The sequence below is a fragment of the Passer domesticus genome, chromosome 1 (genome assembly GCF_036417665.1).
Source record: "Passer domesticus isolate bPasDom1 chromosome 1, bPasDom1.hap1, whole genome shotgun sequence".
Classification (NCBI taxonomy): Eukaryota; Metazoa; Chordata; class Aves; order Passeriformes; family Passeridae; genus Passer; species Passer domesticus.
Genome location: NC_087474.1, coordinates 144,026,727 through 144,052,291, shown reverse-complemented (window position 1 = coordinate 144,052,291; position 25,565 = coordinate 144,026,727). Strand labels below are relative to the sequence as shown.

Below are 25,565 nucleotides of genomic sequence, written 5' to 3'. Positions count from 1 at the left end.
CTGTGCACTGGTTATTAAAATTATCAGAGCGATGACTCTGTCCAAATTAAGGTTCAAATGAGACCATATGCTGAAGTCAATAATGTGGATTTTTATTTTACCATAAATGTGACATAGACCGAGAGAGACAGAAAAAATAGGAAAAGAGAGTGGGAGGAGAAAATGAGAGCGACAGAGAGACAGATTAAATAGAAAAAATATCACCACCAGATAAATCCTGACAACATCCCATTGGTCCTCTTCTTCTGGTCATCATGGTGATGAGGGTCTTGGTCGTGATCTGTTGGGAGAGCCGGAAGCCCATGAAACAGAGTCCTCTGGATTTATATTTGCTTAGGTACAGGTGGGAATGCCCAGGTACTTCTCCTAGTCTCGGGATCTCCTCTGGTCAAGATGACCCCAAGGTGTGTTAAAAGTCTCTTTCCCCAACCCAGCTTTTGAAGAAGGAGTCAGAAGTCTTTGGCTCATGTTCTCAAGGTTGTTTATTATTTCTTATCTAAAACATTTTCTGTCTGGCCTGCCAAGGTCTGTTCAGTAGGTCAGTCCGAAGCACACTGCTGGCCCATGGGGCTGGTGTTGTCTTTTATACTATAAACTACATATTCAGTATTTACTGTTCTGTTCCAATACCTATCACCTATGTTAGACAGTGACTTTCTACTCTAAACCAATCCCAAAGTGCCACCATCACCAAGAAGATGGAGGCAAAGAAGAAGGGAGAAGAAGGGAGAAGAACAGGACAACACCCAAATCCCTCCATCTTGCCTCCTAGACCCCTATAGTAAAAACCCCCCAAATTTTTCTTTTTACCCTGAAACGACTACTATTATTCTATCTAAACTTTTGTGACTTGTAATTCTTCATATAATGTTGGTAATTTGCTCCATGGGTTGAGATTGAATTCCCTGGTGTCTTTGGCTCCCTGCCAGGGTCTCCAAGCTCCTGCCAGCCAGGATTTTGAGCCATCCAGGACACCAGAGCGATGTCTTGGGTTCTGACATTCTAGGACAGGAAGTTTTCTACTGGATGCTGTAATACTTTGGATCATGGGACACTTTGGGAGTCTTTGACATCTTCTAAGACGCCTCTTACATCAGCGAAGTGCAGTCAGTTCTGGACCATTATGGCCCATCAGCAGAGATGAATACTGTCAGACTACATGTGAATGTGCCAATACTTTTCCAGAGGTGAGATTTCATGGCTGAGCCACTTGTATAAGGACCTTGTCATGATAAAAAGCACTATCCAGCTTCATTGAATTTGCCTCTTATCAGCCTGTTCCCTTATCTTGCTCAACATTCAACTGTAGCCTCTGGTGATGGGCGATTAAGTGGTCGATTGTTTGAGCAATTAACCGGTGACAGTCCAGTCTCTCACTCAGTGAAGATACAAAATGGGCAACAGGAAAGTGCTACAGAGCCAAGGGTAAAAAAAGTATGTAATTATTTACAGAGAGCAGATCAGCCCAATTAGATAAGCCAAAGGGATCTCTCCAGCCTGGAGCTTTGATCATTCTGCTGGGAAATAAAAGACTACTCTAACTTACACTCTGCCTGGAAACAAGTGTGAAGCCTCCATATGTGAAGGTGGGATCCATTTTCCCAGCCAGACTACATGTGTCAATACAGTTCATCCCTCAAACTGTCATCAACTGACTATTTAGGACTTACTAGTTAAAATCAAAAGCTTAAAGTGCTACCTGAAAGCCAGGAGGCAGCAATCCCAACCAAGAAACAATAGGACTAAAATAGCAATAGGAATATCAAGTTTTGTTACAGTGGTAAGGACAGGAGGGCTGTCTTCAGGACTCAGGGCCAGCTCAGAGCTGGAGCAGCTGAGGCAGCCCCCATCCCATAGGGAATGCTTGGCCATAACCCAGCCTGGCCTATGGCAGCTGCTTTTCAGCTGGGGCTCTAATGGCTGATCTACAGCCCCCAGAGCACCACAGCCTTGCCCTGGCCAGCCACAGGGCCTACCTGCAAGCCTATGGCCTGGCTTCAGCCCATCCCAAATATGCCTCTTTAACTAAAAAACAAGCCCTGACACCACTACACCCACTTCCCTCACTTCTACAGGGCAGGGGCATGGGGGACACAAAGACAGGCCCTCAGGCAGGGCTGCTTCAGATGGTGGGCAATGGCTAAAAGCTGCTCTATTTCATTTTCACTTGTAATTCAGTGGGCCTGTGCCCTGAAGAGCTGCCAGGCTGGTTTAGCTCCTTGCTGAGGCACAGTGTATTTGTGTAATTTGTACACGGCTTATGGTGCAAGGTGACAAATCTGCAGAGAATCACTACCCTCCCTCAAATAAACAATCAAAGAAGCAATGGTAAATCATGAGGCCAGATCCACTGGATGCAAAAGTGACTTGTTAATTGCTTCCAGGACTATTAGCAAGAGTCACAGCCACTTAGCAGAGCTAAGCAGCTCCCGGTGAGTGCTGCTTGTGGCAGTGTGTATGGCAGGGACAGCCACCCTCAGGGCGTGAGCTCTCAGGGTGCCCAGAGCTGCTCAGAGCAGCAAAGTCTCAGCTTTGTTGGGAGCATTATCTGCCCCAAACAGGGCAGAGCCCAGGAGCAGGAAAAGATTCCTCAGGTTTTTTGGCCACCTAAGGAGACATAGTTATTTGCATTAAATTAGGGAAAAGGGAATGGCCTGTGATAAACACACACTGCATCAGGACAGAGATTGCATCCTGATGGGTACATTTAGTTGAGACAATAATGAAAAAAATGAAAAGCACAAAATTGGGGGGAAAAAGTTTTTTTATTATGATCATATTCTTACTTGATATTCCAAAATTCATACCTATGAAATATACTTCTTTTAAAGACCATCATTGTAAAAGCAAGAATGTTCCTTGACCCTTGACGTCTTTAGTCTCTGAGTTATTATTATGCTGGTTTTTCAGTGTCAACTGTGTCCTGAGTGTCACCTGCTTCCCTTTAGCATCATTGAAGACATTTCCTTTGTTTGCTATGGAGATCCCATTGTGGCCCAGAAGGTAAATGAATCACTGTTCATAACTATTCTTTGGCTGAAAGGTGTGGAAAACCTAGAGCTGCGTAAATCTCCTCCCTGCAGTCTTGCCTTGTTCCCTTCTGCCATCTTGTGGCCCTAAATGTTTTATTCTACTCTAGTTAAAGCCATTGTCCAAATCTGACATGCAGCGAAGCACCAAGTCATTCCCTATCCCACATTTATGAGCTTTTGTCACTGCCCTGGGAAGTGTGGAATCACCATCTGTGAAGGTATTTAAAAGACATGTAGATTTAGTACTTAGTGACATGGCTTAGTGGTGAACTTGGCAGTGTTAAGTTAATGGTTGAACTGGGGATCTTAAAAGGTTTTTTCTAACCTAAATGATTCTATAATTATATGTTAGAATACAGTAACAGGTGCTCCATCCATTTCCAGTATTTGATGGTAAGTCTGAAATAAAATGTTCCTGTCAACAGGTTGGAAGATGTTCAGACTGACAACAGAAAACTAGATTGGATTAGAAATATGTTTTATGGGAATGTACCAAACTAGAATTAAAACTTGTCTAGAATAACTGATTTTTTCTTTCTGTAATTTTTTTCTGAAGGGAATGATAAATGATATAGAAGAGATAATGTCTAGCAAGGAGAAACCAGGAGTACCCACAGGCAGACTTGGAAACACTGAATAAGGATCAGCAGTGACAGAAAAGAGCTGTGGTGCATGATAGGAACAGAGTCTACCCAAGGCTTCACAGCAAGTAGGAAAAAAATTTAATTTCTTATTTCCAATATGGGAACAGGACATAGCTGTCATGGAGAACAAAAAGGCAGATGGTGGAGCAGCAACAAAGAGCTCTGTCCCACTTCCAGAGGAGAGACTTTCAAGTACACCAGACATCAGAGTGATGGCTGGGACTGTACAATGTACTCTGCCCAACCATGCAGAGAGGCTGCCTCTCTTCAAACACACCACAGCTACGACTCCATGTGCTGGTTCCAGCTCAGCCACAAGAAGTATTTAACATCAGCAGAAGATATATCTCTACAAACAGTTTATTACATCCAGCAGCGTGCAATCTCACACACCAGTCTGCTTTTTCCCAGCTAGAGACATTTGAGATCCCTGGAGATCTTTCGGCATCAGATCCACACATCTTGCTTACCTGTTAGCAGTGGGAGCTTGCACCAGCCACACAGGCCAGTGTCAGCAAAAGTTATTGAAGAAATCCTTTTCCTTTAGAGGGCAGGCAAAGACTGAGTACAACTCATGTCTTCAGGGTCTGGATTCATGCACACAGTGCACTGAAACCAGCAATATATAAGTTGAATGCTTTTAAGATTGCCATTCTGGTAAGAAAAAGGCAGGGAAGAGAAAATCCCTAAATTCTTTGCAGTGAATTTAATAACTCCAACATTTACACTCATCCTATGTGATAGCATGTCTATCAGAAGAAAATATTGCTAATATGATAAAATAAGGCACCTGGAAATTAGGAAAAGGCAACACTAAGTTATGAGTTGTGTGATGGCATATGTACTTCTGAGCAATGTCCAAGGCCCCCTATGACAATAGGAAGCTGTCCCTTAGATCAGTCTTCCCTTGTTTTTTTCTGTAAGGCAAGGACTGTTCAATATTTAGAAATATTTATACAGACCAACAAACCCACAGCAGTTTTAGTTTATAAAAGCAATTGTCATTAGATATTTTATTTTTAGCCTTGCTTCTGTGGACAGATGCATTTTTTTAATAAATTGTCTTAATGGATTATGACCTAATATTTTCTCATATTTTACAGCCTTCCAGACTGATTGAATTTCAGGCTAAAAGGGTAGCTTTGTAGATTACTCTTACCTCATACTACAGAATGAGGTAAAATGATGTGATGATGTAAGTCGATGGTCTTCCTTTATCTCTGTCCCGAAGTGACGCTAAGCTAATTAATTAAATGAAGTTTTCTGCAAGTAAATAGTCCCCAGTCCCACACTCTTCTTAACATGTAATGTTCTGTGAGTTCAGTCACAGAATCACAGAGCAATTCAGGCTGAAAGGCACTTCATGAAGTCTCTAGTCTGACCTCCTGCTCAAAGCTGGTTTATACAAGTATTAACCTGAACTACAGCTGTAAGTATGTGAAAAGGTTCCCCAGAAGCCATTCTTGAAGCTCCTTCTGATGTGCAGTGTTCAAAATTGCATGAGCTACTGTGAAGTGTTGCATTATCCTGCCTCTGGGTGTCAGCATTTGCCCTCATTTGGAGAGGCAAATCACTTGTCTCTAAAGAACCATGAAGCCAGACAGATTCCAGTTATCATTCTGAATTTGCCTGAAGTTTGATCTGGCTTATAAGAACTTTCAAGAAAGCTAGAATAATCAAGATAAATCAGAAAATTACATTCTCTGTGCGATTGAGAAGGGTTTTTTTTTCAGGATTTCACTTCTACGATGAAAGGGAGATTCAATTCTGAATTCACCTTTTCCCCTAGCATTAATACAGCAAGACTTGAGCAAGAAAAAAGAAAAGAGAAGAAATAGAACAGATTTGAGCAGCTGCTGTGCTACCCACTTACAGATGATAAACAATCAGATAAGCAAAAGTTATACACAGCTTTTCATTTTAAGCTAAAGCTTACCTCTGGAGACAAGATTTGCATGAGGCTGCATTATTCCAGGTGTCATTATGGCCAGGCGGTGGAGACAAAAGCTATAGAAAGACCATTTAGCTCTTCACCAGTGTAGTCAGAGTCAAGGCCATCATGGGGAAGAAGAGCAGCAGAGTAAAGAAGGAAGAGAACAGTGGATATTTAAATGGAAGGACCATAATTCCTATCTAATGCAGCAAACCTTCAGCCTCTCTCCTGGTGCACACAGTAAGGTCTCAAACCCTTCAGGGCCACAGTGTGGCTTCTGAGGGTCAGTCACAGAGGGTTCCTCATAACATCCAAATCTCAGAGACACCCAAAAGATTTGAAGGAGCTCAACACCCCATGGGACCAGTTCTCTGCTTTCCTGGAGCTCCTGATATGTGAGCTTGGAGGCATTGTCAAAATTTCTCCAGATCCCAGGAACTGGGTATAAGCATATCCTGTGGAAATCTGTCTGCCTAGATTTTGCTTATTATTTAGACACATTCTGACACAGAATAATAAAATATTTCGGGTTGGAAGTCCTGCTCATTTCAGGACTAGGTAAAATTTAAAACTATGACTAAGAGCACCCTCCAGACAGTTCTTGAACTCCAGCCAGCTTGGTGCCATGACCACTTCTCTGAGTAGGCTCTTCCAGTGATTGGCCACTTCCTTAGGGGAGAAACTTTTCCTAATGTCCAATCTGAACCTGCCGGGACACAGCTTCCCTCCATTTCCTTGTGTCCTATTGCTGGTCACCAGAGAGAGATTGGCACCTCTCCCTCCACTGCATTCCCTGAGGAAGTTGCAGGCTGTGATAAGATCACTCTTCAGCCTTCCTTTCTTCAAGCTGTGCCAACTAAGAGACTTCAGCCACTGCTTGTAAGTCTTGCCCTTGGGGACTTTCAACACCTTGGTGGCCCTTCTCTGGACACTCTCTAAAACTTTGTACTGTGGAGCCCCAAACTGCAAACAGCACTCAAGGTGGGGACACGCCAGAGGGACAATCACCTCCCTTGACCAGATGGCAGTGCTGTGCTTGAATCCAACAGTACAATGTATAATCCAATAATCTCCAATGTAAAAAACAAATGAACAAACAAACAGCTCACCAAAAAATCTCTGCAAGGAAATTATTTAGTTAAGATTGAATTTCCTTACACAATAGAAGTGATAATTCATTCATGCAAACCAGAATGGTCCTGTCCCATGTGGATTTATATTCATACCACCATACATTAACAAGTTCAATCTGACAAACACAGTATGTGTTTAGAATGCTGCCTCCTGAAGCATGGCATCCAGTTTTATGCTGGAATTAATGAAAATTTCTTCAATTTTTATTCATTGCATTCAGATGTGTGCTAAGAAAATAAATGCCTTACAAAGAGTGAACATTCAAAAACCCCTGTTATCTTATGTATTGAAAGACACTTCTTTTCAGATCAGATTTAATGCATGACATTTACTGAGCAACTCTGTCAGGCATTGTTGTTTTGTCTAAATAATTCTGCCAGAAAGATTCAAATTAAAAAAAAAAAAAAACAAAACAAACTAACAAACTAATAAAACAAAAAAAAAAACAAAACAAAACAAAACAAACAAACAAACAAAAACTAAAAAAAAAATAAATTAAAAAAAACAAGAAGACAAGCAAACAAATAAACCCCAAAATGCCAAAACCCTGACATTTATGTAAGAGGAAATCCATACCAGACTAAATGTAGTCTGATTTAAATTAAAGATTGTGGAGCAGTATTATTATAGCCCAATTTACCTCCTTTCAATCCTTCATTAAGCTAGTTTGGATTTATAGGTGCTTTTATAACTTCCAAATATAATGAAAATGGCGTAAATGTTCCCATATTAAGATCAACTGCGAAGATACTTTCCCACTATGCAGCTGTCTCTGACTTTTTGAACAAAATTAGAGATCACTTAAGAAAAGTGGGTGTAAACAAGCCTATAGAACTAGATGAGAAGTGTTTCTGGGTACCAGATCTGCCATTTGCTGTTGTAAGGCCAGTCTAAGTCATCATTGTAAGGACACAGAAGTTAGGTGAAATCCCCAGTGATTGTAATAAAGGCAAATGTAGCACCCATCTTCAAAGGGCAAGAAAAGAAGCATCCTGTTGGCTTAATATCTGTCCACAGGAAAATTGGGAGGAAAACTTTCCTGGAGGACATTTCCAGGCACAAAAATTTGACTGGGAGCAGCCAGCACAGATATATCAAGGGTACCTCACACTTGAAAAGCCTGATGGCTCTCTATTATGAGATGAATGGGTCATCGGATAGCTGAAAACCTGTATAAGTGCCTTTAGCAAGGCATAAGTAGTCTATAATAACCTCACAGCCAAATAAAAGAGATAGACTGGAAAGTCAACGTTGCTTTGAACAGCTCTCATGATCTGCCTGTAGTCATGAATTTATTATAATTTTCTGCAGCAGCAAAGGAGCATTTAGCAAATGCTTAATTTCAGTGAGAAAATTAAAGTGAGGTACTGAGTTCTGATGTTCCTAAGTGCATCACAGTGCATGAAAATACAGTCTCTACTGAAAAGCAGCCCCTACGAAAAGCTTGAGGAAAGCCAGACTGCCTGAACAAATGGAATGTGATTTAGTGATTGTGACCTTTTCTTACTATCAGCTACTTCTGTCTTCCATTAAGACTTTTTAGATTACAGGGTGAGGGTTGGGGTAGGAATTTATAGATAAATTTATGGTCTGATAACTGCTGCCCTACTTTTCTCATATTAACTGTGAATGTAAGAACAGAAGAACTCAGCACTCAATTCAGAACAACCCTATATCAAGAATGGCCACCACATTATAATTTAAAATAAATGCTGTCAAATATTTTTAAATACACTTTAGTCTAAAGGCAAAATATCTGGGATATATCATTATAATATCTATAATATATTATAGATATAATAGAATATAATATCATGCAATTAATAAAATTGCAGACAATATACAGAAGTGATATGCTTACAAGTAAAAACAGAAGTGCTGCTGAAACAAATTTGCTGCAGACAAAACCAGCTCAGAAGAGTCAGTAAGAAGATTCTCTGAGTGAAGTTATCTTCAGATCAGCTTACACAGCAGAACCCACATCAAGAGTTATCAGGTTCAGAGGTCTCTGTGTTACACAGCACCTGAACAAAAGGGTTTATTGAGAAGAAAGAGCGATACTATCCACACACCTAAGATTTTTTTATTTTTCAGTTATGAATACAATAGAGGTTGCATGAGGGTGGACCTAGAGATTTTCTTCACAGAACCTAGACACTTTGGAGGATGATGAGAAGATGAAAAGAAAACACTTGAAGGGTTCCTGTTTCCTGTCAGTGGAGAAGGGATGATGAAATCCTACGGAAACACTGGAAAAAACAGCAGGAAATTCTATGGCTTTGTTTTCACTGTGGTGTTAGAAATGGTTTTGATTACTGAGATGGACTACAGTTTTTGCACATAAATAACATCTTTGATCTAAAATGCAACTGCTGACAGGTAGAAAGTCTGATCAGTGTTCAACTTTTCTCACTTGCTTTTCTCTGTTTGCCTGGTTTCTTTGAAGTTTAGTAACATACTCCTAGCATGCCATCACCATCACTTCATATAAAAAGCACAGGAATCCAGACTAGTCATGATAAATTATAGATAAGCTAAGCAATATTTCTTTCAAACAGACTGTAACTTGGAGTAAGGTGTATCCATCCACCTGCCTGGCAAAAAGTACATTTATTCAGCTTTGTATTTTTCTAATCTACTTATAAAATATGAGGGGAAATTTATTTCTGGACAATACTCACCAAGTCTCACTAGGACTTCACAGCACTATTTGGCATCAGAGGAAAACATACACCACATTTCCCTTAATTCTAAAGGGACTGGGAAAGTAAAAAGTTAAGTAAACTCAATATTTCATTGAAGAAAGGAAGACCTTTTTTCTCATTACTTTGGTTCTTAACTTTACAGTAAATACCTACCATCTTTGTATGCATGCACCTTCATTAAACTCTTAATATTTTCACATATTGTTTTCAGTTTGTTCTTTATGGGAATTTAGAACATTTTATCTCTCATTTATCTGATTTTAAATGTTTGGTTACAGTAGCACCAAAGTTCACTTTGACTGATTCAAAGAAGTGCACAACTTCTAAATTTGGTAACAAGAAGATTCCCAGCTTTCTTAACAGCAAGTGATTGAAGTCTCCAGAAAATAGGGTTTTCTTTTTTTTCTTTAGTGTGTAAACAGTATAAATCTGCTCTGATGCTGAGACTGACAATTGGAAACTGATAGGAGCAGCTAAGGGAGCTGGGGGTATTTAGGCTGGAGAAAATGAGGCTCAGGGGGACGTTATCACTCTCTACAACTCCCTGAAAGGAGCTTCCAGTAAGTTGGGATTTGGTCTCTTCTACAAAATAACAAGTGATACGACAAGAGGAAATTACCTCAAATTGTGTCCAGGGAAGTTTAGGTTTGATATTAGGAAACATTTCTTCCCTGGAAGCATTGTAAAGCATTGGAACAGACTGCCCAAGGAAGTGGTTGAGTCACCATCCCTGGAGATAATTAACAGACGTGTGGCACATAGGATCATGGTTTAGTGGTGGACTTGGCAGTGCTGGGTAACTGGCTGGACTTGATGATCTTACAGGTATTTTACAAATTCAACAATTCTATTATTCCCTTTCAAATGAAATGAGCTCACAGAGCAGAAGGTTATATTGTAAAGATCTCATTCGTTGTCAGTAACATCATTTTGATCTGAGTCAAACTGCAACATGAAAGCTTTTTATGGCTACTACTGTCAGGAGGTATGAGACATCGAAACACATATCAGACTGACAGCTGTGGAAACTGAAATCCTTGCTCTTCCACTGAAGTATAAGATAAGCCATTACTGGGGAAGCTTCTCACAAGTATGGTTCACTTATCCAAACAAGTGATCCGCTTTGGTGACAAAAGGCGGTTGTTTATGTCACCTCCACTGAGATTATCAGTAAGTGTGTGGGATGAATGGTGGTTTAGCCTCAGTGGCATATACAGGAGGCATCAACATGAGACCATGGAAAGTGGGATACTGAAAGGGAGATATCTGCTCAGGTTATGGTGAGAAGAGTGTGGTCATGGGAGTTAGTATGTTAGTGGAGTTATTCTATAATAGGTCATGTTTCTGTTTCTTGCTCTCAGTTGGTTCAGGACCTGTCACATATAAGGTCCTGTCCAAAGTTCACGTTTGTGATTGGAGCCCTGCCCTCAGAATACCCCTATATATATGCTCCCTGATCTTTAGATATTGCCCCTCAGATCATGCGGTTTCTATGTTTGTTATTTTGCTATTAAAGTACTTTATTTTTAGGGCAAGTCCATCGTTCCCATCCCTCTATTTTTGCCACTTTCCCCCCGGCTGGACTGGACTCAGGGTTTCAGAAAGCCAGACTGCAACAAGTGCATCAGTATTTTTTATCCTTTTTCTCTCTGTCATAATACAAGCTCTTCTGGTAGTATATTAAGCATAGGTGATTAACTTGCTTCACTTGCTTGGTCCTTTATCTTCAGTCATTGTGCTCAACCTAGAAAATTAAATTGCTTTTTAGACTCTTTGAACCCAAGTGTTTTAGTAGTTTGAAAACAAGAGACAAATGTTTTAAACTTGGTGTGATTTTCTATGGGAAGTCAGCACTCAGCTGAAACTTCTTGGATGAGTTTGTAAAGCCCATTGCCACTAATTCTGTGGTGGTAGGTACCAGCTTGAGCTTCCCAGGCTTTGGGAGCTTCAGATCCATTGAGTGGATCATGGGACTACATCAGAGCTGCAGAGACAGCAGAAAAATGTGAAAAATAGAAGTAATCTGGAAATGGTTGAGACAATGTCAGTGAAGAATCCAGCACTGATCTTCACTAGGGACTGAATTAGGCAGTCACAGGTATAATGCTTCTAACTAAAAATATTGCACCAAACTGTCCAGAATTGCTCAGTTTCTGCCTGTTCATTCACTGGCAGGATGTATGCTAATAATTACAATTTTTCTGACAGTCCTGTTGCCATATGTGGTAAAACTCAAATAACTCCATATCACCTGTTACAACATATCATCCTAATCTGTCTGCAGGTAGGAGTTAAACTGGTTTATAAAGAAACAGCTAGTTCTTGTATTATTCTGTAAGTCAAACTTCCAATCACTATCTGGTTTATTGTTGCCTCGTGGGAGTATTCATACAAAATTATTAAATTATTCTGAATTACTACTAACTCCCTTAAACAAGGCTGCAATATCACGATACAGAGGAGTTAAGGAGGAAGAGAATGGATGTCTTTCCTCTGCCCTTCAGAATAAAACCATCCTCTTTTTGCACTACTGATGAAGTTTGAATTCCATGTTCTGGTCTGAAGCCAGCTCCTCAGCTTCCAGGGAATGGATACATGTTTATCATTGATCAGTTTTTCTGTGAACCTGTTGCAGAAGGAGAAGCCTTGGGCAACAGCTAAATGTATCATAGAATCATAGAATGGTTTTCCTTGGAAGGAACCTTGAAGATCATCTATTTCCAATTCCCCTGTCATCTCATTTCTGAGTTTCTGAGACAGGGCTAAAACTTGTGGTACACAGCTTGAGAATGTGAACCCCTTTTCAGTGGGGCATGAAAAGACATGCAGATGGTGAGAGCTAGACCAAAGGTATTCCAAAGAACAAAAAGCCTCTGCAACCTATGAATACCTGTTACTTTTTTAAAGCTCATTAAAAATGTTAACCCCCAAAAAGAGGTAAACGGAACTTTCTAGTGTGAAATGTGTTTGTTCAAATTGAAGCACCCTGGTGACCTTGGCTGGTCACCAGATACCCAGCAAGTCATTCCATGACTCTCTCCTCAGCAGGATGCAGGGAGAAGAAACAATGAAAGCTCATAAACTGAGCTAAGGACAGGGAGACGATTCACAAACTAGCATCCTGGGCAAAAGAGACATGACTTCAGTAAAAATAATTTTATTTCTTGTCAGTTAATAACAGTAGGAAAGTGAGAAATATAAAAACAAAATTAAAAACACCTTCCCCTCCACCATCCTTTCTTCCCAGCCTTAGCTTCACTCCTGACTCTTTTACTTTCTCTGCCCCAAGTAGATCAGGTTGTTGGGGCATGCAGGTTGAAGACAGTTCACAGCTCATAACTTTGTCTCTGCTGCTCCTTCCTCTCCATCATTTGCACTGCTCCATCATGGGGCACATCCTACAGGAAACAGTCCTTCAGAAACTTCTCCAGTGTTGATCCTTCCCACGGAGAACAGTTCTTTGAGAACAAACTGCTCCTGGGTGGGCACTCCACACATCCTGCCAGTGATGCCTTCTCCTGCATGGATCCTCTCCCACAGGCCACAGCTCCTGCCAGGAACCTGCTCCACTGTAGGGTTTCCATGGGCCAGGGCTGCCCTCAAGGCACATCCCCCTCCTCTCGTGCAGGGTCCTCCCTGAGCTGCAGGGGGACAACATGCAGCACCACAGTCTTTTCCATGGGCTGCAAGTGCCTGGGGCCCATCCTCCCCCTCCTTCTTCACTGACCTGTTTTTCTCACTTTTTCTCACTCGTCTCTCACAACAGCTGTGCAGCACTTTTTAACCTTTCTTAAACACGTTATCACAGAGGTGCTATCAACAAAGCTTAAAGGGCTCAGGTCTGGCCAGTGGCTGTTTTGGAGCTGTCTGGAACTGTGTCAGTCTGACATGGGGGAAGCTTCTGGTATCTTCTCACAGAAGCCACCCCTTCAGCCCCCCTGCTCCCAAAGCCTTGGCACATAAACAAACATACCACTGCTAATAACATCTGGCTTAGAGATTTATTCTCAAATGCCTTATTCATTGAATTCTCAGGCAAAATTGCTGCCTATATCTCCTGGTTATAATCCAGCACAGTGCTTTGAATAGTAGGAGATATTCTCTTACAAGAAAAAACTACCCTATTATTATTAATATTATTATTATTATTCCTTTAAAGTCATCACAAGATGTGTTTGCTTGAGTGAGCATTGTGAACATTTTGTATTTTATAAAAATAGGCTACCCTCTTTTCCCATTGCTGCATGGAGGCTTCCTGAAGATGAGACTGGCATAATAAGGTCAGCACTGCTGGGTAGTGTAACAAACTTGTCAGTAAATGTTAGTTTCAAAAACAGCATCTCAGAAACCTTTTCTTTATTCTCCTCACTTCTTAAGACATGCAGTTTCATGTGTCACCACTTGGTACGTTCATAAAAAAAAAAATACACACAGTTTAAAAAAGAAATGTAATTAAAACATTTCATTTAAAGCCATGAAAATACTCAGAATCTAGTCATTAGAAGAAACAAGTACAGGCAGCTCTACATACTTAATTTTCCATGTATATTAGCAATAATGTCTTTGGGGGTGAATTTCTGGCATATTTATCACCATCATATCTAGGAACTATGGGTTAAATCCTTGACCATGTATAAATCCTCTTTTTGATGCTTCAGTGGAAGATTCACCATTACAGAAAAATACTATGCAAATCAGATTACATTTTCCTGCCTTAGGGATTCCAATCCTTCTGCCCATTGGCCATGCCAGCATTCTCTATACAGACATAGTAGAAAATCCCAGAAAAAGAAGAAATGAAAATAGTAAAATAATGAAAACCTTACAGTACACAGAGAGAGAAAAGAGATTAATTTGCTGGGGGAAAGAAATGAGAAAGGTGCCAATAGAAGGACAAAATCTGGAAAAAATGTGGAAATGAACGAGTCACACTTCCTTATATTCTAAATATAATCATTATATTCAGAAACATAAGCAAAGATAAAGGTCATAGCTCGAGTTGTGGGGTTTTGCATTATGTTCAGCCCTTGGTGTGGGCAAACTTGAATCTCAGGCATGTGTTATGTGAAATGTGGTGCCTGCATACAAATTTACTGCACTAATCATGGAACAGAATGTATGAAACTCTTTGTGGTATACCAGCTCAACTGTCCATGGTAATGCTGAGCTCGCATTGTCCGCACCCCAGAAGTCGTGGTGAGCATGATGGTAAGTCTGTGCTATAAAACATTAAGAGGTACATCATAGTATACCTACACACTACTAGTTATCTGGGTACTGCTTGGCTTGGAGAAAAGTGGACAAATCTGGTGTGTGCATAGAGCAGGCTCAGTCTGCTGTCAAGGAGCTACACAGATGTACCCACCAATAACCGGGTTCCAAACCACTGGAGGCTTTTAAAATATTGTTTAGAAAATACCTTTTCCCCATTGATATTTTTAGGTAATTTAATTTGAACCCATTTCTGCTTTCCTCTCTGATGAAAAAACAACAGATTTTTCCAAATGATTCACAGAGGTAGCTGTGAATACTGTCTAATCCACGTCCTTTCACTGAGCAACAGGAAAATTTACAGCTGAGCTTCCTGAGTGGGGAGGGAACAGAAGGAATCTAAAAGTATGCAATGTCACCTAACTCTTTATTCAATAATAATAAATTCAGAATTCATTCCACAGTCTCTTCAAAAGGTAGATTTATGGCTTTTACATTTGTGGTGGCTTCGCATTCTGAGATAAAATTTGCCTTTATTTATTCAGTGTTGTCTAGCAGTACAGGACTGCTCTGCAATCTCTGTATTTCCAGATGGTTGAGGGAAAAAGCAAGGTTCTGTTTGGAGACAGCACAGAAGAATTCCTGAGGCAAGAGGCTGCATAGCAATAGGAAGAGTGCCTGCTCAATACCGAGCCCTCATCCCTGCCGCTCCGTTACCATGGAGATGGCACGGCTGCTGCACGGCTCACTCTGCTATCTCCACAGCTGCAACAGGAGTTCTGGTGGGGTGCATCTGCACTGCTCCTCGTACCTTCGCTGTCTGTCACAAACACTACAGGACAAACTGATTGTTGTTCAGCTTGTGCTTAGATCACGGTCTGTGAAAGATCACTGCTGTGATTAAGAATATCTGTGTCAGTGCATCCTAGGACTGTGTGAAGCTCAAGGGAAAAAAACTACAATCTTTAAACACATGCACCTCTAAAAATACTACTGTGAATTATCTCATTTCTGCCCAAAAGCCTACAGACAGGATATCTTATCCACCCGTTTTTGAGAACTTCATATATGCATTCAATTTAACATTGGGACGTGAAAACCATTATAATTAATGTACAAGCAAATGTACATTTATTGAGTATTTTGTGTTCTAGGGCTACAGTGAGGAAGAAAGGGAGGAGACTCAAGAAGCTGATGACTCCAGGTATGAAAAAGGTGCATATGGCAAGGAGCCAAGGAGCCATCTCTCTTGTTGTGCTAAAAACATTTTAGCTAACACATTGAACAGAAAAGCAGGTCATAGGATGATTTCTTTTTATGCACAGAACTTGACAGGCTGCACTTGCTCAGAAGTATGTCTGCTTTTTTGAAAGCCATTTAGTATTTCAAGATTAGAGAAGCAGCTACAACCCTATCTATAAAAAACCAATTTAATGTGCATGTGAATACTTCAACAATAATATCAAGTACTGCTTTAAGCAGAAATAATCAAGACCATTTATTCTTAACCAGGACTACTATGTATTCAGGTTTTTACACTGAAAAAAAATCACTTTTTCTTTCCACTGAACTATCTTGCCTGCATGGAATTTTAATATTTGCCTTTTTGTTTTAAGTTTTGCCTGAATAATACTTGAGTTCAGATGAAAGGGCTCAAATTACTCTGCATGCACTATATGACAGAAATGAGCTCTGATCTTTCATCAAGAGCCAAAATCTAGCAAGCAGGAAAATCAGGAGATTTTCTCATGGATGTGCTCCACAGCCAGAGGTTCATGTGCAAAAAAAGCAGAGCTTTTTGAGAAAACAGCAGTCCTTCTACCCATCTGCAAAGCAACAGAGCAGCACTGGAATCATCCAAGAAACTTTAGAAAGACTATCTGATCAGCTTACATGTTATTTTGTTGGCTCTGTTGAATTGTGTTATTTGCCATCAGAGCTGCTGGCATTTGTTATATAGACTCAACCCTTTAAACAACATAAGATGTAAATAATATTTTGCTTATACCTTTTCATTTCTGCAATTCACATCATCTACCCTGGAGCACAAGTTTTTTGAAGCACATTCTCTGACTCATCTAAGTGAAATACTCAGGTTTTGCCACAGATAAAATTGATCTAATGTAACACTGAGTGGACCTCAGCGTATATACAATGCACTTTGCTACGTTATGTGTCTTCTGCTGTTCAAAGCCCTCTCGACGTTACATTCAGAGAGGTGCAAATCACTCAGCTCTTCTATTCAGGATGTCCGAGGGTGAGTCTATTTCCCATTATCATCAATCATGCTCCTTGCGTACGCTCGGTTCCCGTAAGACTGCAGTCTGGTTTGCATCCATTAAGGCTAATGGCCGTGGCAGGCATACCTCATGCTCGCTCCCGAGCGCTCTGGCCCCGCGCTGCCCCGCGGAAGGGGCGCCGGGCGCGGGCCGGGCGCGCTCCGCCGGGCGCTGTCCGCGGTGCTGGAGACGGAGTGCGGCCGCGGCCGCTCTGCCCCGCGGCGTCACCAGGGAAACCTTTTTGGCACTGGTTAAAAAAAAAAAAATACTCTGGCAGAATATTAATTCGTATATAAACATCTTGATATGATATTGCCTCACACGGGGTGGACTAGATGATCTTTCAAGGTTCTTTCCAAACCAAACCATTCTATGATTCTATGAATATTAAAGAGATTAAAACAGTGCTAATCCCTTTCCAAAACAGACCCCTTTTGATATCAATGTCACTAGAATAAACTAGCTTTCTCCAGCGTAAGTGCAGGCACCCACTGCCATGATTTTTCCCTGTGATTTTTCAAAATCTAATGTAGGTTTAAACTAAATAATCATATTTACGTTGTGGAAGGGTTCTTGTGATCAAGTGTCAGCAATTAGCTGGTTTTAACAGTGCACTTCAAGAGATTCCATGCTCCTTCTTGAAAACAGGACAACATCAAGGCTGAACTGAAGAAGAAACCTGGATTTCAGGTGATATTCTTTTCCCTCTGGAATTAATAAAGTATTTCAAAGAGATGTGAGAAAGACGAGATCAAACACCTGAGTCAATGAAGCACTTAAGACAGCAGCTACTTCCACAGGGGGATTGTGACTCATTTATATGGGGACCCTAGGAATTTCAAGAAGAGACTTATTAGGAAGATAAATGGGATATGAGAAGCTGTTCTCTGGCTGGCAAGTGGCCAGAAAAGAAGGACATGAATGCGACTCATATAAAAAAAGGGCAATAAAGCAGTCACACACATAAGCAGTGTAGGAAAGCACTCCTGAGACAAAGAAAACAAGATGGAAATCCCTCAAAACAGAAAGGGCTACCTAGACTGTAGACATGGAAAATCCCCAAGCAACTGGGGGTAGATAAGTGTCTCTAGAGAGTAGGATAGCAATTAAATCCACTGCTATCCTATGATTTAACTGCTCCTTTTCATATCTTTTTACCCATTACTTACGAGTTTGTGAATATTTACTAATGAGTGAAAAAGCTGAATGTCAATGTAATCAACTTTCTTTCTACTTACAATCTTCAAAGCATGGGAGTAAATTCATTAAAAGTATGGATATTTTTTCCCAATCCCAGCTGTGACACTTGCCATGGGACAGATGGCACTGTCCAAACCAGAATTCACTGATTTATGCCTCATAGAATTAAATTACTCAAATACTAGCATGGACTTAATGAATAAAAGAAAAAGGAAAAAAATGTTCCTAATTTTACATTGTATTTTCCTTGATTCACATCATCTCCTTACACCTGCTTTTACCTCTTTTTCATTTTAAACAATCTGTGTTCTTCACAAGGGGGGTATAGTACTCCAGGAAAGGACTGACATGTCTGATTCACACTGTCTTTGAGACAGCCTCAATGGAGTTGATAGAAGCATGTTAAGAAATTGATAGAATTAGTCAACAATCAAATCTTATTTTCATTACTTGAATATGCTTGCACAAGAATTTCTTGGAAGGGCAACAAACACTACCATGCACTACCATGGCCAAGGCTTTTATATCCTTCAGCTTCACTTATTCATGCCCTGAACTGCTGCTGGTTTCTGCCCACATTCACTCTGAACGGGTGCAGCACAGCAGTTCTGATTTTATTAACAGCATATTTTTTGCTAGAAGCTCTTTGTCAGATCAAATCATTGCTTTCCAAAGTAGCAGGAGCAGTGTAAGTAGCAGGCTTTCCATTAGCATTCTGCCTAAGAACAAAGGTGCAGTTCAGCAAATAAGGACTTAGTGCATGTCTCTTTGTTTTCTGTTTGGAAAGGGTGCAACAGCCGCATGTTAAGTGTATTTAAACAGCTTTATTTTTTGGATCCAGATCAAAAAGGAAAATATATTTTACCAGTGTGTCCAAGACAGGGTTCTCTAAGAAGAACACAGCTGTTGCTGTGTTATCTCATCTCTTCTCAAAAGGCAAGTATTTTCTTGTTTAAATTGTGAAGGCAATTTATTGTTCCTATTGTACTGGCACTGCTGGTTGCAGCTCTGCTTGCTTTCCTGAATCAAATCAGCAGGACTTGTTCCAGGCAGCAGCACTAAAACGATTAAGAAAATAATGCTTGTGGGAGGGAACTAATTTTGGAAATTCTTCATGTTCATAGCTCAAAATAAATCAGCAATCAAGAAATCAGCATGTTTCATCTCAAAAAGTAACACATAAATCTTAATCTCTGTTACAATAATCCTTAAAATATTACTTTTGACACCTTTTACCCTTTAGAGATCATTTCATGCTAGCTGATTTTAGTAGTCTTTATCAACATAGGCAGCATTTTGAGATGGTGAAAAACAGCCCAGATATCTTGTACAATCCAGTATAACTATACAGTGTCTGACAGACAAACAACAGTTATTAATTTGATTGCAGATCCCACATACATATATTTATGTATTTTAAGGATTTCTATTATTTTTCCAGAAGTGATAATTTTATTGGAAAGGTCTGACATAAAAAAATGGGTGAAAATTTTCCTTAGTTTTGAAGTGTATAAAGAAAATATTTCTTTGTCAAGAGGGTATTCAGACACTGAAACAGGGTTCCTAGAGATGTTGTGATACCTGTCAATGCTCAAGAGGCATTTGGACAAGACCTTTAATATCCTTTAGCATTTTGTCAGCTCTGAAGTTGTCAGGCAATTGGATAAATTACTGTTGTAGATGCCCTTCAGCTGAACAACTTTAGTCTGGCCTAGTCTGGTCTAGTCTATATAACTATTTTATTTGATGTAAAATTTTTCTTATCCTTTTCTTTTTATAAAATCTTGATATTTAACATCAAAGAGTTAAATCCAAAATATATCAGGACCTCAAAATGTGTAAGTGGGAACGTTAACTGTGCTCAACTCATGAGGCCCAACTTTGCCTAAGTGCCAAGGCAGCACATTCTCCTTCGGAGGCGTGGGCTCACAAGCAGAGCACATCATTTTGTGTTTGATTCTGAGCTCTTCGTGGTGCTCAGCATGCACTTCAGAAGAGCAGCACGTACATGGTGCTCTCTCTGACTTGATCTGTTGAGGGTGTACACTAGAGCTCATTACTGTTACTTTATTCCTTGATGTTAAGTAATAAATGTGCTACAGGGTGGAAAGGAATAGCAACAAATTTTTACGGGAAGAGCCTATGATCTTGAATAAAATGTAGGCAGCGCCACCCCAGACAGGTGTCCTAGTTTTTGCTGTCATAAACTTGCACACAGGAATAGCCAGGCTTCCTTTTCTGTGCTGTCTTCACAGGAAAATGAAAGCTGAATTTCCCATTTTTATTTTAAGTTCCCTATGTCAAGGATGCCCACAGCCATGTGCTTCTCAGAGCCACACTCACATTCTGCTGCACTCCAGTTAGCCCTGCTTAAGTCAGCATAAATAAAATACATGACATTGAATGCCAGCTTTTACTCCAATATAGATACACATGGTCTCCTTTGAAATTTACTGGAATTAGCTGACTCATATAAAGAGTTCATATGGAGTTTCTCTATAATCAGGTTTTTGGTTCTGGATGCTGTAAGGAATGGATACCTAAATATAGCTGACATCTGTGAAATAAAATATTCTCTCAATTCTTTATTATTTTCAGTTTTGTCGCAAAGCCACAAATAAACTTTGTATTCAGAAGAGCTAAGGAAAGGTACATTATTTGTACATTATTTTTACCTACATTGAAATTACATAAAATGAGTTCATTCCATCTCCAGTTTAATTGATAAAACTTGTGATTCTCAGAATCAGTTCAGAAAAAATTGCTTCTAGCAATATCTAGGCTAGGAATTAAGAAGGAAAAGGTGCTCCATCTGATCTGCCATGCTTATTTGCTTTAAATTCTCCTAATAATTCACAGTAATTTTCACAGTCAACAGTCCACAGGGAAGGCTGTGATACTGTTTAACTCTACCATCGATTCCACGCTTGGAGTTTGAGTGCACAGAATAAGAAACCATACAGCATTTTTTCCACAGTAATTTTCCATGTGCCCTCTTATCTCCTAAGAAGTATGAAGTAATTTAAGAAAGCTTACTCTTTGTAGATTGAAAGGCTCTTCTTCATTCATTTGAGAGAAGCAACCAATTCCAAAGCCAATTGCTGGAAAGCTACAGATGTACAGTAGATGGTTGATGTGTTAGTTCACCTTCTGCATGGAAAGGCTCACGACAAATTGTATCATCTGGGATACACTGAATCACTGGTTATATTTATCAAATTTTATAAGTATCAAAATAGACACTCAAGATTATTATTAGATTTTAAATCTCTAGAGACATGAAGTAAATAAAACAGCATGCGTGTTTAAGCATAAATTATCCTTACTCTTCAGAAAGGTTAAATTTAATGCAGAGATTCTAAAGTATCTGAATTTATTCAAGGAAAATGCAAGCAAAATATTCCATTAAAAAGGCAATTGAAACAAGTGTTCAAATGAATCAGCTGAATTACAGATTGAACTTTTCTAGTCTGGCAGAAGGGTGATGTAATTCAAAGAATTTTGAATTTGCATCTATAATAAAAATAAGCATAGAGCTCATCACTATAGCTCAATTAATGAAATTTAGCTTGATACATTATAGAAGATTTGTGCCTGACTCCTTTCTTTTATTAGGATCATTCAAGGACCAATTTTAGTATATGGATTATTTGCTTCATCACCTGTGAAAAAGGAGCATGACAGTAATTTTGCACAGCTGTGCACACACACACAGGTTTGACAGTAAGAAGAATCTATTCTCTGATTTTTCAGCCTGTGCTGACTGTAGAAGAGAACAACATGTCAGGCTATGAAATTATAACTTTCCATTGCACCTGGAGCAATATTAGAAAACATGCTTAGAACTGAACATTGAAGTCAGTCTTTTCTTTTTTTTTTTTTTTTTTTTGCTTTTACAAGTAAATACAGTGTTAGGTTAGAGGCTTATGGAGTTTTTGAGAAATTCACTAATTTTTGATCTCTCTATAACAAATGCATTAGCCTGTAATAAAAACTAATTATGAGGGTTGCAAAACAATGGTGAAAGACATTTTATTTTACACATTTGTCTTTATTAAAGGGTCTATATTGTAAAAATAAATTAATTGCATTTTTCACATAAACTGTGCAAGGGAAGAGAGGTGGAATTTATTATGAACTTAATTAAATTGCTTTGTATAATGACAAAGAAGATCACTAGCAACATAATAGATCCTCTTGGACCAAAGGTGGTTAAAGAGATAATTCACCTGATGATAATGGGCTTTGAGATTACAAATGTTGGTTATTTGCTTCAGAGCTTGCTATTACTCATAGAATTACCATACTAAAGTTATCAATTTTATGAAAGAATTAATTATAATTGCTTTTCTCTAAGATGTGCTGAATACATGTAAAGCTGAGCAATTAATAAATATCATGTCTCATTTGTGTATGCCACAGATTCAGAAAATGGCAAAAGAAATTCTCTCCTTTCATTTATGTGTATGAAGATTTCGAGTATTCAGAAAAAATGCTGAAAAAATGCATCAATAAACATTAGCACAGAAGATGTAAATTGACTCAAATTCCACTAACAACCCATTAGGAGACCGTGAGCATCCCTGTGAAAAGTTGTCAGATAATGGGACAAATTTGTTCCATTCTCTACTTACAGAAAGAATATGACCCTTAATTTTTAATCTTCTTCAAGACAATAAATAGCTTGGAAAATAATTTTGGAAATTAATGTTGAGTTGTTCAGACAGGTAACTCTTTCTGGCTCTAATTAATTATAATTATTAAAAATATAATTAGTAAAATATAATTATTTAAATATAACTAATTATTAAATTCATTTGCAACTGATTGAATAGCTATGGCAAATAGGCTGGGAGACCTCCACCTGAGAATAATCAAAGGCCTCAGGTGTTGTCCTTTTCTTGGCTGTGACTCAAATTCCCAGCTGAGGTAAAGGAGGTACTACCACATCCAAGACAATGTTCTCCATCTCTACAATTACCCAAGAGGCTCTCCATAGTGGTGTCAGTAACACACTTGTGTGAGAAAATCTAAATTTGAAGCATAGACAAAGAAGCAGGAGACATCATATTTTTATATTCATGAGTTTATTTTCCATACTTCCACTGCCCCTTCTCCCATTCATACAGGCCAACCAGTCTATTACATTAGATACTGAAGAAGCATTCAATCAGACACATGGATATGAAACACTACATCTCTTATCAAATCCTCTCTTTCTAAACTAAATAATTTAAAACATTTTGGATCCCAATTTCACTTTTATTTTTATATAAATGCTACTAATAATTGATTAGCAATTGCAAATTATGTTCATATATAACCACTATTTAATTGTTAGCAGAGCACCACTCCTAGTACATATTCAGAAAAGCCTTGATTCTATGCTTTCCTCAAAAAAGAAACAAATTTTTTTATGTGCATTTCAAAGGTTGCATGACTCATGTTGCCTAAAAGAAGAGCAGCAGAATGGTAAACTAGTTTAACATTCTTTAAAAGCATTTATACAATAAAAGAATTTAGCATTCTGATATGATAAATATAAGTTGATATTTTACTACAGATCTGCAGAATACTAAGGTTTGGAAGATAACATCATTAAGTCTCATTAAAAACAGAATTAAAAATATTATTCATAAGACTGTTTCCAAGCCTAAATAGTAATAGTTAATTCAAATTATATCAGCTGCAGTGGTGCTATGCTGACTGGGTCACTCAAATAGTGCCACTTCAGTGAATTGGTATAAAAAGTGGGTCTGGAAACTTCTGTAATACCATAAAATTCTGTAAAGTTGAGTGTAGCACTGCATTTTTTCATGACCTAGTTCTCTGCAGTATTTCTAGAAGGTGTTAGTGCATTAGGATTGAATGCAGATGTGGGATTTAAAAGGGAAGCACAAATGATCTGATCCCTACATTTTAAAAAACTCAAAATATAATCTGATAGTTACAATTATATTAATTCAATTATAGCACTACAATTTTTTACTTAAATTTCATTTGGGTTGAAACTAGATTCTCTATCTCAAAACTGAATGTTTTGGCAAATGGATATTAAATATTGCAGGAATTTTTGCAGCAGTCTAGACTATCAACATGACTGCCATTATCTATACTTTGTTCTTTGTGAAAAAGTAATTATTACATTCATTTTAATCAGCAAAAAATTCTAGCACAATTCATAGGATATTTCAGAGTCTATTAAAAGAATCAAAACTGCTTTTACCCACTAAAAACCACCAGTTCAAACAGGCCAGATGAAGATCATGAAGGCAGAGATGTTGGGTGCCAAGGTTCTTATGCAGAGGTTCACTGCTACTGGCTTTGTCCCTTGAGACCCCTCTGTGATTCACAGGTTGGACAGTTGCATTTGTCTGTCTAACACTGGAGAAAGTAAATCTTTTAGGGACTTTGTCTTCCCCTGCACAATTGCCAAAAATGTAGTTTCTCTAAAATCCTAAAAATAGCTGGCAAATGAGATGAATATTAATAAATGAGTTCCAACCAATTTTTGTTCTTATTCAGATAGTAATAATTTCTCTAACAGTAGAAATAAATGCATTAGGGAAAAAGAAATCTCTCCCATTGTTCATACAGCACAAGGGGTGTGATTTTATATCAAATTCATGTTGATGGAGACATTGGTGCATGACTATTTTTACTCTGAGAGGAAGATTGATTTAATGAATCTGAAAAAATGTTGTTAAAATGAGTTGGGTGTCAGTCTCTTCTCCTCAGTAACAAGTGGCAGGATGAGAGGAAATGGCCTCAAGTTGCACCAGGGGAGGTTTAGATCAAATATCAGGAAACTTTTCTTCATGAAAAGGGTTGCCAAGCATTGCAGCCAGCTGCCTAGGGAAGCGGTGGGGTCACCATCCCTGAAAATGTTCCAAAAGCATGTGGCTATGGCACTTGAGCACATGGTTTAATGGTGAAAATGGTGGCAGTGCAGGGCTGGTGACTGGACTTGGTGATCGATCTAAGATGTCTTTTACCACCCTTGGCGATTCCATGATTCTTTGGTTCTAATATCCTTGACTGGTAACTGGCACCAATCCTGTAACCTGTGAATTGTCACCGGGGCGTCGCCGTGCTTACCCTGTTGTGAGTTAGTTCGTGTGTGAGTTTTGGCCTTTGGCTGTGGCTGAGTTTGTTATCAACGTGAAGTTGTTTTTGTGAACCTTCATGACATACTGCTGATTAAATATAGCAAATCTCTAATAAACTACCACCTTGCATTTGGCTTATTCTCACTTTTTTGAGAAAATGGCTATCAAAAGCCTTAAAAATCGCTCACATCTTCATAGTAATTTAGAAATATATTTTCTTTTAGATGCAATCTTTTCTACATGTGTTTGTTTATATATATATATTATAAAATATTAATTTTATCTTATGTATTGCATACATCTTTAAGTATAAACATC

General features: G+C 38.9%; 1 long non-coding RNA gene across 1 annotated transcript; it reads left to right on the top strand.

Moving 5' to 3' along the window:
* The first annotated feature begins 1,562 nt into the window (after positions 1 to 1,562).
* On the top strand, positions 1,563 to 7,142 carry LOC135289826 (uncharacterized). The gene is made up of 3 exons (XR_010352566.1): positions 1,563 to 1,780; positions 2,911 to 3,003; positions 3,589 to 7,142. It is a non-coding gene; the product is annotated as an uncharacterized LOC135289826 (long non-coding RNA).
* The last annotated feature ends 18,423 nt before the right edge of the window (positions 7,143 to 25,565 follow it).